Source organism: Sardina pilchardus, chromosome 19, assembly GCF_963854185.1.
Source record: "Sardina pilchardus chromosome 19, fSarPil1.1, whole genome shotgun sequence".
Classification (NCBI taxonomy): Eukaryota; Metazoa; Chordata; class Actinopteri; order Clupeiformes; family Clupeidae; genus Sardina; species Sardina pilchardus.
The window spans coordinates 23,758,972-23,773,491 of NC_085012.1; positions in this window are offsets into that span (position 1 = coordinate 23,758,972).

The window sequence follows — 14,520 nt, forward strand, 5'->3', positions numbered from 1 at the left end:
CACACACACACACACACACACACACACACACACATATCTCAGGACCTGGGGGAGGGGGCATCATAGGGGAGGGGAAGCTTTTCAAGTTCAGGCTAGGTTTAGGCACAGCTGAGGAGGGTGGGGTGATGGTCATGCTCTATCCCTCACACACACACACACACACACACACACACACACACACACACCCCTGCCTGTCACTGGGTGACAGCTGAACGCACGAGGGGTGTGCCGGGGATGCGGTGTCACACGGAAGGTGACCCCCTGTAAAAGCACACAAGTAGCCACTGCTGTAAATAACCCATATGAAAAAAGCCTGCTCAAACCTAGTAGGACATAGATAGCATGGAGAATACTGTATACTATATTATACCTCTGCTTGGTTGAATCTCCTATTGTGGTACACTCTTTAGAACAACAGTTGTTTTTCAGATAATTGGACACAGGTCTACAAAGCTCCAGTTTTTTGGCTGCATTACACTTGTGTCTGAATCTTGTCTAAATCAAGCATCAAATGTCTGTTCACTGGCTTAATTGCAAAAGCTTGTATGTGACAAACTTTGTGAATATCCATTCAACTGTTGTTTTTTTTTTTTAAACACATGACGTATAAATGGGCAATCAATCAATTATAATGATTCTAAATAATCATTTCTACACTGCAATTAATTACTTCCCTGATCGCATCCAATAGCACAACTAAAACACCAATTATAGTGTGGTCTGTCTCCTATTGTTTCCCTAATCAATCTTCCATTTTCTACAACGGCAACATTATACATCTACAAATGAGCCCTTTAGATTCATGCAATTAGCATTAAAAGGGGAAATGCTGTGTTTGTGGGTTTTATTCTTCATGTAACAGGTGGGTGTGGACATCAGACACTTCATGTTCTGTAATTTCATTAGATCAGTGACTTTTTAAGAGGTCTATTAGCCGGCAATCAAGACCGCAACTCCCGTCTGAGAGGCCAGTTGTCCTTTTAACTGTTTCACTAAGACGCAGAGATGAATCACGCCTGGTTTCATATAAATGACCACGGCACAAAGCAGTTGGAGAATCAAACGGTTATTTCACTGCAAGGGTCATCTGAAAGGCTTAGCTGGCTGCTTCTCTTGCTAAATGCAGTATTTTCATTACTTGTCCAAACAGTGTGTTGTTGGTAACTCTATACAGCCTTAATTGGGTGCATATGTGAGATGGGAGTGTTTTAAAGATTCCTTTATGTCAGAAGTACTGTGTGTATTTGTCAAACGTTTTGTACAGAAAAGGGGGGGGGGGGGAAATGTTCGTAACTGCATCCAGATTGGTAAACAAAAGCAAAAAGGGAGATGATGGGAGTTAAGCTGAAACAACTGTCAAAAGAGTATGTGTGTGTGTGTGTGTGTGTGTGTGTGTGTGTGTGTGTCTCTGTGTGTGTGTGTGTGTGTGTGTGTGTGTGTGTGTTGTTGCAGCCCTGGCGGCTGAGTTATCTGACAACCGCAATCAAGCACAGCGGTGTGCAGTGCTCTTATTGACCAACACTTCAAACAATGTCTCTGGCCCACCACTGCAACCCCCCCCCCCCCATACCCGTATCACGAGTGCAACAGAATACAGAAGTCATTTCCTCCGCATCTGCTGGATTCGCCCGTCTCCACACGTTTTATCACGTCTGCCATCGACCGGGCGCATATATGGGCATTCAATCAGGAGTGGGAGAGATCCAACCAGGGTGTGCAACCTCCTGACTGTGTGTGTGTGTATGTGTGTGTGTAGGTCTGCTGGTAAGCTGGAAAGCCCAAGCAGATTAATCTCATAGATAGCTGGGAACGCAGGAAACAGATACTGATAAATCAGCAAGAATGGCCTCAGCTGACTGCGAGAGCACAAGACAGATTTGAATGCACTCCTCTGCAGCTGTGCAAGTAGTGGTGATTGATCCGCAGCGCAGATATTATAGAGAGTGGATATAACAGAGGGTGGAGTGCAGTGACAAGACTGCAGATAAAAAAGGGCGACCCTAGCGGTCCCTGATTGGCCCATTTTTCGACCCTGCTCGGCCTGGATTGGTCCCCGGGTCAGCTGTTCGCTGGTTGTGATGTCCAGCTCTGTGAATGATGGGCGGTCTGGCCGGCGGGGGCAGAACAGGGCCGAGACTGGACTGGGATCAGGTGCACGGCGACAGATGAAAGGCATTCCCCTGGAGGGTGGTGGCGGTGAGGAGGCTGTGTGTGTGTGTGTGTGTGTATGCGTGCATGTTTCTATGTACGTGGTTGTCTATGCGTGTGTCAGAAAGAGAAAGAGAGAAAGAGAGAGAGAGAGAGAGAAAGACAGACAGTGTGCATGTGCATGTGTGTGTGTGTGTGTTTGTGTCGTGTGTGTACGTCTGACAGACTGACAGCAGGCTGCCCTGGGGCCCTGCTGGCCCTGATCTCTGCCTCTCTGAGGAGTATCCTCACGAATGCAGAGTCATTCTTTACCACAAACACACACACACACACACACACACACACACACACACACAGCTTTACATCTCACAAGGACAGGGTGAGAATGGGGCATGACAGCTCGCCAGAATTATTAGCATGTGACAGCAGCCCTGCATGCGAGAATAAAGAGATGCTATTGCTGTACTGGTCACAGATGGGAAACAGCTGTGAGTGTGTTAGAGAGAGTGTGTGTGTATGTGTGTGTGTGAGTGTGTGTGTGTGTGTGTGTGTGTGTGTGTGAATGTGTAAGAGAAAGAGAGAGAAAGGAGAAAGAAAAAGAAAGAAAGAAAGACAGACAGGCAGAAAGGACATTATAGTGAGTAGCGTGCCAAGTTGATAAAAGTAGTTAGTAACCCAATGTTAGTTGCAATGAGGGTAGAACTGATGACTGAGGAGGGACAGCAAGAAAGCTGGCAAGCATCATTCAGTTATGAGAGAGAGGAGGAGAGGAAGAAAGAAAAAAGAATGAGTGGTTGTGCTGGGTATAGCTTTTCTTCCTCTGTTCTTTTGCCCGTCACCCTTTGTTTGATATTCCTGATGAAACACTGGTGAAATATTCATAATGAAACATTTCAGTCGCTCACATAAACGTTTATTTTTCCAATTAAACCAAACCCAGCCAATATGGATTTTAATAAAAGCAGAGGAGTGATGACGTGTGATCCACTTGCTTCCATTAAACTTGATTTGTTTGTCATTTGCTCTTTTACAAGGAGATGGGTGCTCCATTTCTCGAGTAGCTGACGCACCGCTTTGGGAGACAATGAATAGGCGAGGGAGGCGAGATCTGCTCTGCGAGGCGATTCGGAGCCATGGCGTGACCTAATGCGGCCAAGTGGAAAACAAATAAATATCCCGAGTGTAACATAATACTAACAAACAGTGGGCTACAGACGCTCCGAATGGAAATCAAACAAAGTTCACACACGGGAGAGGGGCTCTTGGGATAATTGAAAGAGACACGTTCGGAGTCTCAACCCAATCTTTGGCACAATTCAGAAGGCCTCAGACTTTAAAAAAAGAAGAAGAATCGGAAGGGGGAAAAGGGAGAAAGTGCAAGGGGGACTCGACACATGGGGAATAAAGAAGAGAAAAGCACAAAGATGACTCATACCCCCAGAGAGAACAAGAGAAAAGAAAAACGGATGAAAATGTTTCTTTTTTCCCCCTCTGAAAGCATACTTCCGCCGTCTAGTCTAGTCATCTTTGTCTGCAGTCATACATTTTTTAGAGCTGTCAGGCGGACGAGAGGTCTAATGGATTCAGTGCCAGTGGCCAGCCTCCCTGCACCCCCTCCCTCCCTCCCTCCCCCCTCCCTCATTGTAATGCCTTTCCTAGCCTTCCATCATCCCTCTCCCCTGATCTGACCTCTGACCCTTGGCTGTACAGCAGTAGAAATGTGACTCACTCAGAAACAAAACCTAGCACCATTGCGGGCAGCCTGTGCCCCATTCCACATCACCTACTCCTGTCTCAACCACCCGCTGGGGAGGGAGAGGGTGGTGGCTGGGATGGTTGAGGTAAGCACCAGGGGTGAAAGTAGGCCTGAAAGGTCCATCTCAATTTAAAACTATGCTAGAAGCTACAGCACAGTCTCAGGCAACTGTCTATGAGCACATTTTACTCAACAGTGTCAACAGTGCAACAGTGTCTTCATCAACCAATACCCGAATGACAAAACTAATTAAGGCTACGTTCAGACTAGCCTTCTGTTTTGAAGTTGCTGGCGTCTGTTTTACATTATTATCCTATGAAGTAGACTGTGGAGTTGACAAAAGTCAACAGCACTTTTTATAACGCTGCCATTGAAAACAATTTTGAAGCTCAGAGTGTGTTTTTAAAAGTTGAAAACAATTAAACTTCTTTAGAAAAAAAAAAGTGCCATGCATCAAGCATTTTTTTTGACAAGTGACCAATTAAAAGTTGAATAATGAGATGTTTGTAACCCAAAAGAAATGGAGACGATAGCAGTGAAGAAACATATCACACTTATTAGAGCACAATGACCTGAGGGTTAAACTGTATCACCTTGCTCCTTTGTAGAGTTTAACTGATCATGTACCAACATTTCTAGTCAGTGTGTGTCTTTATTGCAGATGCAATACTAGCATGTTAGCTATCATTAACTCTTGATTAGCACATGTTGTTAGGGAAACAACCCCTCAACTGCTTTTTGCTGCCAGCTGTTTTTCAAATACTAATGAAAAACGTCCTGGCACAACTTTTCCTGTACATATATATATATACATATATATATATGTATGTATTTAATCAGCTGTCCGGAACATTGCCTAAGAAATGCATCACACCCCTACATTACCACCCATACAAACATATTGGTAGGTTATCTTCATTCACATATAGGCCATCAGTGACAATCTGAAGCAAAGTAACTTAGAAGCCAAGCAAAAAGAGAGAGAAAGATTAAGAAATTAGGGAATGCCACAAATCTTTCATGAGAACATATACAGTAGGCATTTAAATACTAATATGTGACTGTAAAGCGAAACCAGTCATTTCGGTAAAATTGACTAAATTAAGTTATTGTGCTCACGTGAACGGCCATAAACTAAGCTTTCCAACTATATGTATATCGAGGGTAGGCTATTACACAAACTATCGCTAAGATAACCGCATCCAAAGTTGACATGGTTCTCCTGTCACGATATGCCAGAAGAGGAGAAATCACCTTTTTAAGCTGCGCGTGGACAACGGGAATGACAGCAAATGTGTTTAATCTTCGCCGGGTTTAACAGTCAAAATGTATGTTTTTCTGTGAAATGCATTCACGATATGAAAGATATGTAGACTGTATCCTGCCGAATTATGCAAAAACGTGAAATTCAACATTTTAACCCGGAAGTTTGTTATTGTTGATTTTCTTAAAATAAAATAAGCGACTGATTTCACTTTAAATGGTCACATATTAGTAGTAAATAATATCAATAACACCAACTCATGGACTTCTTATTGAGACCGTTCTCGTACTGTACAGTACATCAGAACAGTTTGTCCTCGAGAGTTATACACATGTACCGGGTAATTAAAAAAAAAAAAAAAAAAAAAACTTTTGTTACACTTTGACATAACAAATCTTAGTCCAAGCTGAACAAAAAACTTGGCACCCCTGCTGATATCAAAAAAAGAGGTGGACAATATGAAGCGATGGAACTTGTGGTAGTGGTACCAGCAGTACCACTACCACAAAAACTACTTTCACCCCTGGTAAGCAAGCAGCATTGCCAATATTCCTTTGGGAGGTGGTCACTATGCCAATCAGCACTCACCTCTCGAGAACAACCGAGAGAGGGAGAGAGAGAGGGAGAAAGAGAGGGAGAGAGAGAGAGAGAGAGGGAGAGAGAGAGAGAAGGAGAGAGAACAGAACCCTCTGAAACTCTGGCGTCACCTGGCCATGTTATTTCTAAAGTTACACACAAAAGTTCGCAACATTCTTTCCCATTCCCTCCCCCCCCACAACATAGATTAATGGATGGGTAAACGAGAACAGCAGTAAGGAGCTTCCAACTGCTAACAGAGCTCAGAAATTCTCACTATTGGAAAAATGCAGGTCGTGTGTGTGCTGCGGGCATATCAGCGCGCCTATCCATCTGCAGAACATGACAGCTTAAACGTTGGCCCGGCCAGCTGGAAACGGCCGGGACAGACCCACTGTTTGCTCGGCGCACAGACGTAAACAGAGCCAGAGACACTGTGGAAATAAGCAGTGTATTCCGTAAGCCCCACTGTCTTCCAGTAAAGCCCTGTCCCTATTGTCCTCAACTTTTGACCAAAACCGCTTTGCTGTATTTGGGAGTCGTATTTGTGCTCAGTGAAAACCAGTGGAACAAGTCATGTTGACTTTCAAAACTTCCTTTGGGGGGGAAACGCACACACACACACTCACTCTCACACACACACACACACTACAAAAAAAGGGAGCACTAGTGTCAGGCTGGAAGAATAATTTGCTGTGTCCGGAAGTGGATCTCTAATCCGCTCAGGGCCGCGAGGTGAAAGCCAAGAACAAGAGGGGAGACGGGGGGGAACCCTTCCGTCAAGGAGGCCGCCACGGGACAACATCCCAAAACGCCTGCTAGGACATAATCCCTAAAGGCATGCCGCCACGCAGCCTATTGAACGCAAGGAAGAGGAGAGAATCGGGATTTGTGACGGATTGATAATGCATCCTCATAATCCCTCACTCTTCCTCGATCCACCGACCCCGACCACGTGGATGAGGGCAATCAAACATCACCGGGGCAACCGCCGAAACCACTCCGCCCCTGATTCTACACCTCATCTCCTCCAGTGTTGGCTCCTACCTAACCTTCAATGTGGACAGGAAGGCCTGGACATAAATACGTCATCTACATAAAGTCTGGATCAAGGCAGGTCATAAAAACAGATCATGACCATGGGGAATAGCGCCTGCTAGTGATGCGCGGGTCGGGTATTTTTTCAACCCGCGGGTCCCGCTTTTATGAAATTATTTGGCCCGACCCAGCCCGCCCCGCACCACTGTATCTATTTTGACAACCCGCCCCGCCCCGCACCCGCGACTATTACATACTGGGCATTGTAAGTGCTTGGAAACATCGCCTGTAAACTGGCAACAACAAAGGCTATGATTATGAATATGAACGATAATCAGGTCATTATAACAAGATGATAGGCTACACATTTTAAAAATCTAGAAATACACAGCAAAAACCTACAAAGCAGCGTTTGTAATCTAGGCTAAACATTATAGCCTACGAAATACGTCCGAAATAAAACAAGGATTTGTATAGGAGATTGAGGCGGCTGAAAACGGAGAAGAATTTGAAGACAGTCAGTGTTGTTAATTTGCTCCTGGACAGATAAAGATTCATCAGTTTGGCTAACTTAGCCTACTTGTAAGCTACTTAGTGTAAATTGACATTTCAAATAGCCTATGACAGTCGAACAAACAAGTTATGCATGTTTGTGCAAAGTAACGTTATGTGGAGCCATATGGAGGAGGTGGCTCATTGAATTGAAAAGGTAGGTTAAGGAATTGTTTGGGAAATAATAACGGCTAGTCATTGCTGACGTTAATGCATTATCAGAGTTCGTTTCTCTGTCATTATATGCTGAGGAAAACAACATTAGCACTTGCCATTGAAAGCTAGCTGCCTGTTGCTGTTCCTGTTGGATCCTGCAGCAAGCTGGCAACCGCGACTCAGAGGGGAGGGAGAGGCGATACGCCGCGCAACAGTATTTTGAAAGTAATTGCAGAGGGCTAGCCTACTCGTTTTGGCCACAATCCTACATACGGTTCCTTTAATATAGGCTATAGGGAATTGCACGCAACATACATGGATTTTAAAATGTAATTTTGTTTTTAATAACCCGCCCCAACCCGCCCCGCAAATAAAGTGATAATTTCTTTACCCGCCCCAACCCGACCCGCGGGTTACCCGCGCATCACTAGCGCCTGCAGATAAACTAGCGCCGTTGCAGTTGGTGGAGTCAGGATGCTTGAGCTGAAAACCCTCTGGCTGCTCAACAACAGGTGCCTCCATGTTTTCCCCACATGGGAACATAAGCCAGAGCTTATAATGCGAGTCTGACAGGAGATACAAAGGTCCAGAAAAACCCAGCAAAGCCTCAGCGCAAAATCAACTGACAGCCAACTGCGTGTGAGTGAGTGTGTGTGCCTGTGGGGACAGGTGAAAAAGTCAGCGCTGGCCATATCTTTTGCCAACTGAAATAAAGAGTAATTGCACACACCCATGTGCACGCAAGCAGCAACAGTTCACATGTTCTCCTCCACTCTTGACTTGATTCATATCAAATGTGCCAGCTCCAAGCTGACAGAGATTGGGGAGTGTTTATCGCTCACTGCAGCCTTTTAAGAGGCGAGCGTTTTTTAGGAGGGTGGGTGGCTATACCGAGGTAGTGATTTATGATCGCCTGGGATTGCTTTTGCGTGTGTGTGTGTGTGTGTGTGTGTGTGTGTGTGTGTGTGTGTGTGTGTGTGTGTGTGTGTGTGTGTGTGTGTGTGTGTGTGTGTGTGTGTGTGTGTGTGTGTGTGTGTGTGTGTAGTTAGGTGGGGTGGATGCCTGCGCTGTGCGATGCTAGTGCGGGGCTAGGTGATTTGGGATTGGCACGTGGAGAGGAAGCTCTTTATATGGTCAATATAACGCTGGGCCTGCTGGTCTTCACCCAAGGCTGAGCACGGGCCGGGGCGGCTCAGCAGCTACCTGGGATTGCTTGGGCGTGTGAATGTGTGTGTACTTTGCATATATTAAAAGTATGTGTGTGTATATATGTGTGTGTGTGTGTGTGTGCATGCATGTGTGCATTTGCATGTTTGTATGTGTCTGAGTATGTGCAAGCGTGCATTTGTGCATTTGTGTCTCTGTGTGTGTGTGTGTGTGTGTGTGTGTGTGTGTGTGTGTGTGCGCGCAGAGTGAGGTTGCAATTGGCAGGCAATGCACCACTAAACAACAACTGCACAAGCAGTGTGGCTCCAGCCCCCGTGAGCTATTTATACTTTTTATGACCGTTCTCCCCTTCAAGGCACCAGCAGCCATTTGGGTGGAAATTGGCATGGCGGGAGACAAAACAGCATACACACACACATTTGCATTTACAGATAACCACACACACACACACACAGAAACACACGTGCACTGTGCACACACATACACATGCACACTAACACAAACTCACAAACAGAATGCCGTATATTCAGCACGCCCTGCCAGGCTAACAAGCACACAGACACCCAGAAGCACACGCAATGTACACAGACGCTCATATTTGCAGAATTCTTTCAGAAACACACACACACACACACACACACACACACACAGAGAGAGAAAGAAACACAACAAACTCAGTCATCTCTGCAATGCACACGCACGCACACTCTGACACACTCATTTAGCTCTCTGTCGAATTCTCCTAACACCTGGCTATTTATGAAGTCTGGAGTTGAAAGGGGACATTATGGCCGCTCCACAAAGAGGACTGTCTGCATTTCAGCCGCAGAGAAACCATCCTCAACGAAGGCAGCTGCTGTGCTGAAAATGTCAATGCCTAAGTGACCAGTGTGTGTGTGCGTGTGTGTTTGTGTGTGAGAGAGTGTGCTTCTGTAGCGAGTCTGAAGAGTGTGTGTGTGTGTGTGTGTGTGTGTGTGTGTGTGTGTGTGCGTGAGTGTGCTTCTGTAGCGAGTCTGAAGAGTGTGTCAATTATTCAGGCTACACACACACACACACACACACACACACACACACACACACACACACACACACACATTGGGTGCCAGTTCAATCACTGTTAATGTCAATCACAAACGCCAGTTCAATCACATAAGAATGTCTTCACATGGTCAATATGACTTTGCATGATATTCCAGTAATGACAATATATTGGCTTGGAAGAACAGCCTGGTGGACAGGAAACATCACCACCACAGAGAAAACCCCCGATGCCACAAAAACACAACAAGAAGCTGATTCAGCTTCATCAGATCTCCTCTTTCAGACTAACAAAGGCAAGGCAAATAGGACCACAAACAGACAACAAACAAACAAACAAACAAACAAACAAACAAACAAACAATCACCGTGAGATTCCTGTCTAGAGCTGAGCCTGCGTATGCAGTCTGCAAATATGCTCAATTACCAAAGGCTACTAAGTTAGAGTTCAATTCAAAGGCTTGATTGTCCCCGGGGAATTTAACGCTCACCTCATAATGAATCCTCAGCTCGCACACTCACCGCAGAGGAGGAAAACAGTCATCAGAGAAGAAATATGGAAGAGTTGCAAAGAAGCGCGTGCAAGCGTGCATGCGTGTCTGTATGTCTGTGTGGGCGAGAGAAAATTGTGACAGTGTGTGTGTGATTGATTGAGTGACTGAGTGAGAAAGAGAACTTAAGAGAGTGCACTGGCAATTTCAGTAAACAAACAAATAAAATAATAAAAAACAAACAAGTAGGGCACTAGCAGAGTTCAGACCTCGGCCAAGGCTACATAGTTCTGGTCTATGAAAGTTACCCCAAAGCCCAGCCACTCCTATGGGTGCATCCTTGATCTGTGTTTGCAAAACATTGTGTTTAATCTGGATTTGCAATTTCCGGCTTTGGTCACTAGTGGGCAAAGCAGATGTGAATGTCATATCGCACAACAGTCGCAAAAGTGAAAATAAATTGCTCGAGTTCAGATCAGAATTCGGCTGGGTGAACCCTGCCTGACCTGATCCATCTCCCCTGCTTCCTGTCCACAACCTTTGGCTCCAATCACAAACTAACTTATCCAAAAGATGCACCGGATCGTCGGTCTGATTGGTTGAAGGACTATCCAAGCGCACAGAGTCATTTGAACGATGCCCATTGATCACGCCTCTTGTGCAGTAGAAATAAAGTGCAGACTCCCCAGACTAATGTTCAATCTTAAAAGACTGAGCTTAGTATGGTGATAGCCAGACTAGAACAGAATAAGATCTGCTCCAAAATGTTATGGGTTTGTCCTTGGACCTTTCAAACTTGGTTCATGGAAATTGAACGAGTCGTTTTTGTGTAATCCTGCATGTAGGTAGACAGACGCCGACAGACTGCACCAAAAACATGATCTCCTGATGGAGGCAACAGCAGTATACAGACAGAATGATCCCTGTCCTAGGCAATCATGTCTGCATCTTAGCTAACTAAAGGCTCCAACCTGTGCAGCAATACAGTCTGTCCAAACTAACGAAGAGGATCAAGGAGGATTTTCATGGTGTGTGTGTGTGTGTGTGTGTGTGCGTGTGTGTGTGTGTGCGTGTGCGTGTGGTTGTCAAAGGCAACTGGCCGAAATGACAGAACTGTGGCATGCGTGGGTGTCATTTGGCACACCCACTGCACACTTTTATTAAAGGAATGCAAATTGGGCCACAGCGGCAACCTTTGAGGAGGCCGAGGGGTGGGTGGGGAGGGCTTCAGCCTTCCAACAGGTGCAAATTCCAGCGATTCTCCCCTCTTTGGGAAGTATTGTACCTGTATACACACACACACACACACACGAGTGATGGCCAAAGCAGATTTCGGACAGGTATAACCTCTCTCTGTCTCAGAAATGTTCACATGAAAAGATTAAGAACTTGAGGTCAACCCCCACCTCATAATTACCCTTTTAGTCTAATACAGGATTTGATGTGTGTACTCACACACACACACACACACACACACACACACACAGACACACACACACACACCTCTTCAGTGCATGTTCACAAACAATGCTGCTTCATGAACAATGAAAAGGGGGAACGGTACGTGATTGGCTACGGAGTTCAAACATCAACAAACTTTCAGCGGGATCGCCGACTACTCCTTTAAAACTCCCTGCTGAACTCCTGGCCCCGTGCAGGCCTGCTCTCCCCTCCTCTAAGGGCTGGCCCTTTGTTATTGTGTGTGTTTGTGTGAAGTGTAAACTCCCGGGATCCTGAGAGAGGCACGGCACAGCGGGCGCAGCCGAGATGCCACCTAAGTGCTAATTAAGGGGCCGTATAAACAAAGTACCCGTAAACAAGGACGGGGCAGGATATGACAGGGGAACGGCAGAGCAGATGCCTCAGAGGGTGCGTGTGGACACTGTATACATGCACACACACTGCCCTGGGATGATGAGAGGGGGAAAGGGAAAAAGTAATCGAGGACATGCGTGAATGAAGGGGGAGAATGTGAGTGGGAGTGTGTGTGTAAGTGGGTATGTGTGAGTGGATATGTGTGTGAGTGTGAGTGTGAGTGTGTATGTGTATGTGTTTGGGTGTATGTGTGTGAGAGTGAGTGTGTGTGTGTGTGGGCGGGGGGGAGGTGTATGTGTGTGGCAGTAGGAGTGTGCGTGGGGTGGGTGAGTGTGTGTAGGGGTGTACATATGTGTATGTATGTGTGTGGAAGTGTGTGTGTGTGTGTGTGGGAGTATGTGTGTACAGTATGTGAGTGGGAACATTGGTGTAATGTATGTGAGTGGGTGTATGTGAGTGGTAGTGTGTGTGAGTGTGGGAGTATGTGTGTGTGAGAGAGAGTGAACTGAGCCTTTTACGCTCTTTTCACTTTGACCACAGAATAAAGAAGTTGTTAATCGTGATGATTGTTTACCAAAGTCTTCTACCACACCAGCATTCCACACAAAAAAAAACAGAGAACAACCAGAAAAGCTGGGATCAATTGGCCCGTTTTGTGCATAACATCCAAAATCTATAGGCTATCTTCTAATATGCCATAAATTCAAGTTAAACATTTTATCACAACTTTGTTTGTTCTTAACATCACCGGGGTCCAAAGTCCATGGACTGATAGATACTAACCCTATACAGTGTTTATGTCTGCATGTATGTTGTTGTATGTTTGAACATGGGCAGAAAGCTAACGCTAGTCAGCGTTCAAGTCTGCGTACAGTTTAGTCTGATAACACACATCCTCCGTGGGCACAAGGGCTCGACTGCTTCAGATGTAACTTTAGCATCTCACCTGTCCTACCATGAGTAGTCTAGAGTGATGTGTAGCTCCCAAATGTGTATGCTGATGGTGTGCATCAATGTGCTGTGTGTGTGTATCTATGCACTGTGTGTGCATGTGTCCATGTGCTGAGTGAGTGTGTGTGTGTGTGTGTGTGTGTGTCCATGCACTGTGTGCGTGTCTGTCCATGCATTGTGTGTGTGTATGTCCATGCACTGTGTATGTGTGTGTGCGTGTGTGTGTGTGTATCTAAGTGCTGTGTGCACATCTATGTGCTGTGTGTGCGCATGTTTGCATACTGCACGTATAATGCATATAAGAGAGGAAGGAGGGTGGGGCATTCTGTGCCCTCTCCTGCCCCACTGGTGGCCCGGCAACACCCCACTGAAGTGCCAGACCTCCCATGAGGGGATTAGTCTTAAACAGGGATCACTTCAGCCTCAACCAGCTCCACACTGTCAACATTCACTGTACCTAATGGCCCCTTTGATAATCCAATAGTGCATGTGACACACACACACACACACACACACACACACACACACACACACACACACACACACACACACACACACACACACACACACACACACACACACACACACACACACACACACACACACACACACACACACGAAGCTGATTTCACTTCTCAGAAAGAAGCCATGAAGTTGAACTCCCCGAGTCGGACAAAGAAAAAAGAAACAATACAAACTCTCCACAACGGCTCTTCCCTGCAATTCAGCGAAAAAAAAAGGATGCGTGGCACGGACAGACGCAGATAAATTCTCTCACGCTACAGGCCTCCCGTGGAAAAGCCGTTTCATAAACAGCGGGAGCAGCTCCAGCTCTGTGCGCGGCAGACTCGCCTTCCAAGCAAAACCTCCAGAAATCCCTCCCGAGACTGGCGCGTCGCCTCGGGGCGAGTTCGCTGGGAACGCTGGTGTGCAAACACCATCCGAACAAAAGGACTCCTAATAATCCAATTAAGGACATCATTTCCGCCCGCACACATCCCCTTAACAAAACAGCCACATTAAAAAAACACACTAAATCAAAAGACGTAGAGAGAAAGACAGAAAGAAAGAGAGAGGGAGAAAGAAAGAAAGAGGGATGGCTGTGAAGGCAGAGAGGAGGTGGGGAGGAGGTAGGGAGGAGGAGGAGGAGGAGGAGGAGAACTGGGGTGGAAGGGGGGGGGCAGCTTTCTGTGTTCTCTTCAGCCACGGTGCTGAATAAAATGCAAACAGCGCTTCGGAGGGCAGCTTTAGATCTTAGCAAACATGGTGGGGCCCCACAGTTGCACTGGGTGACCAGAGGGGCCACGCTGGAAGCAGGCCCGAGCGTCCGGCAGCTCTGATCTTTTGTAGTGCCTCGCTGACACACAGCCAGGCGTCTTTCTCTGGACATGCCTGCATAAGAATGAGGTGAGAAGGAGAGAGAGAGAGAGAGAGAGAGAGAAAGTGTCTACACTTGTCTCATCTCTCTCATGTTCTTCTCTGAAGTATCTGAGCGATGTGTGTAGATATTTACATGTGTGGGTAGGAGAGAGTTCAGAGTGAGTTGAGAAGCAGTCTGTGTGTCTGTG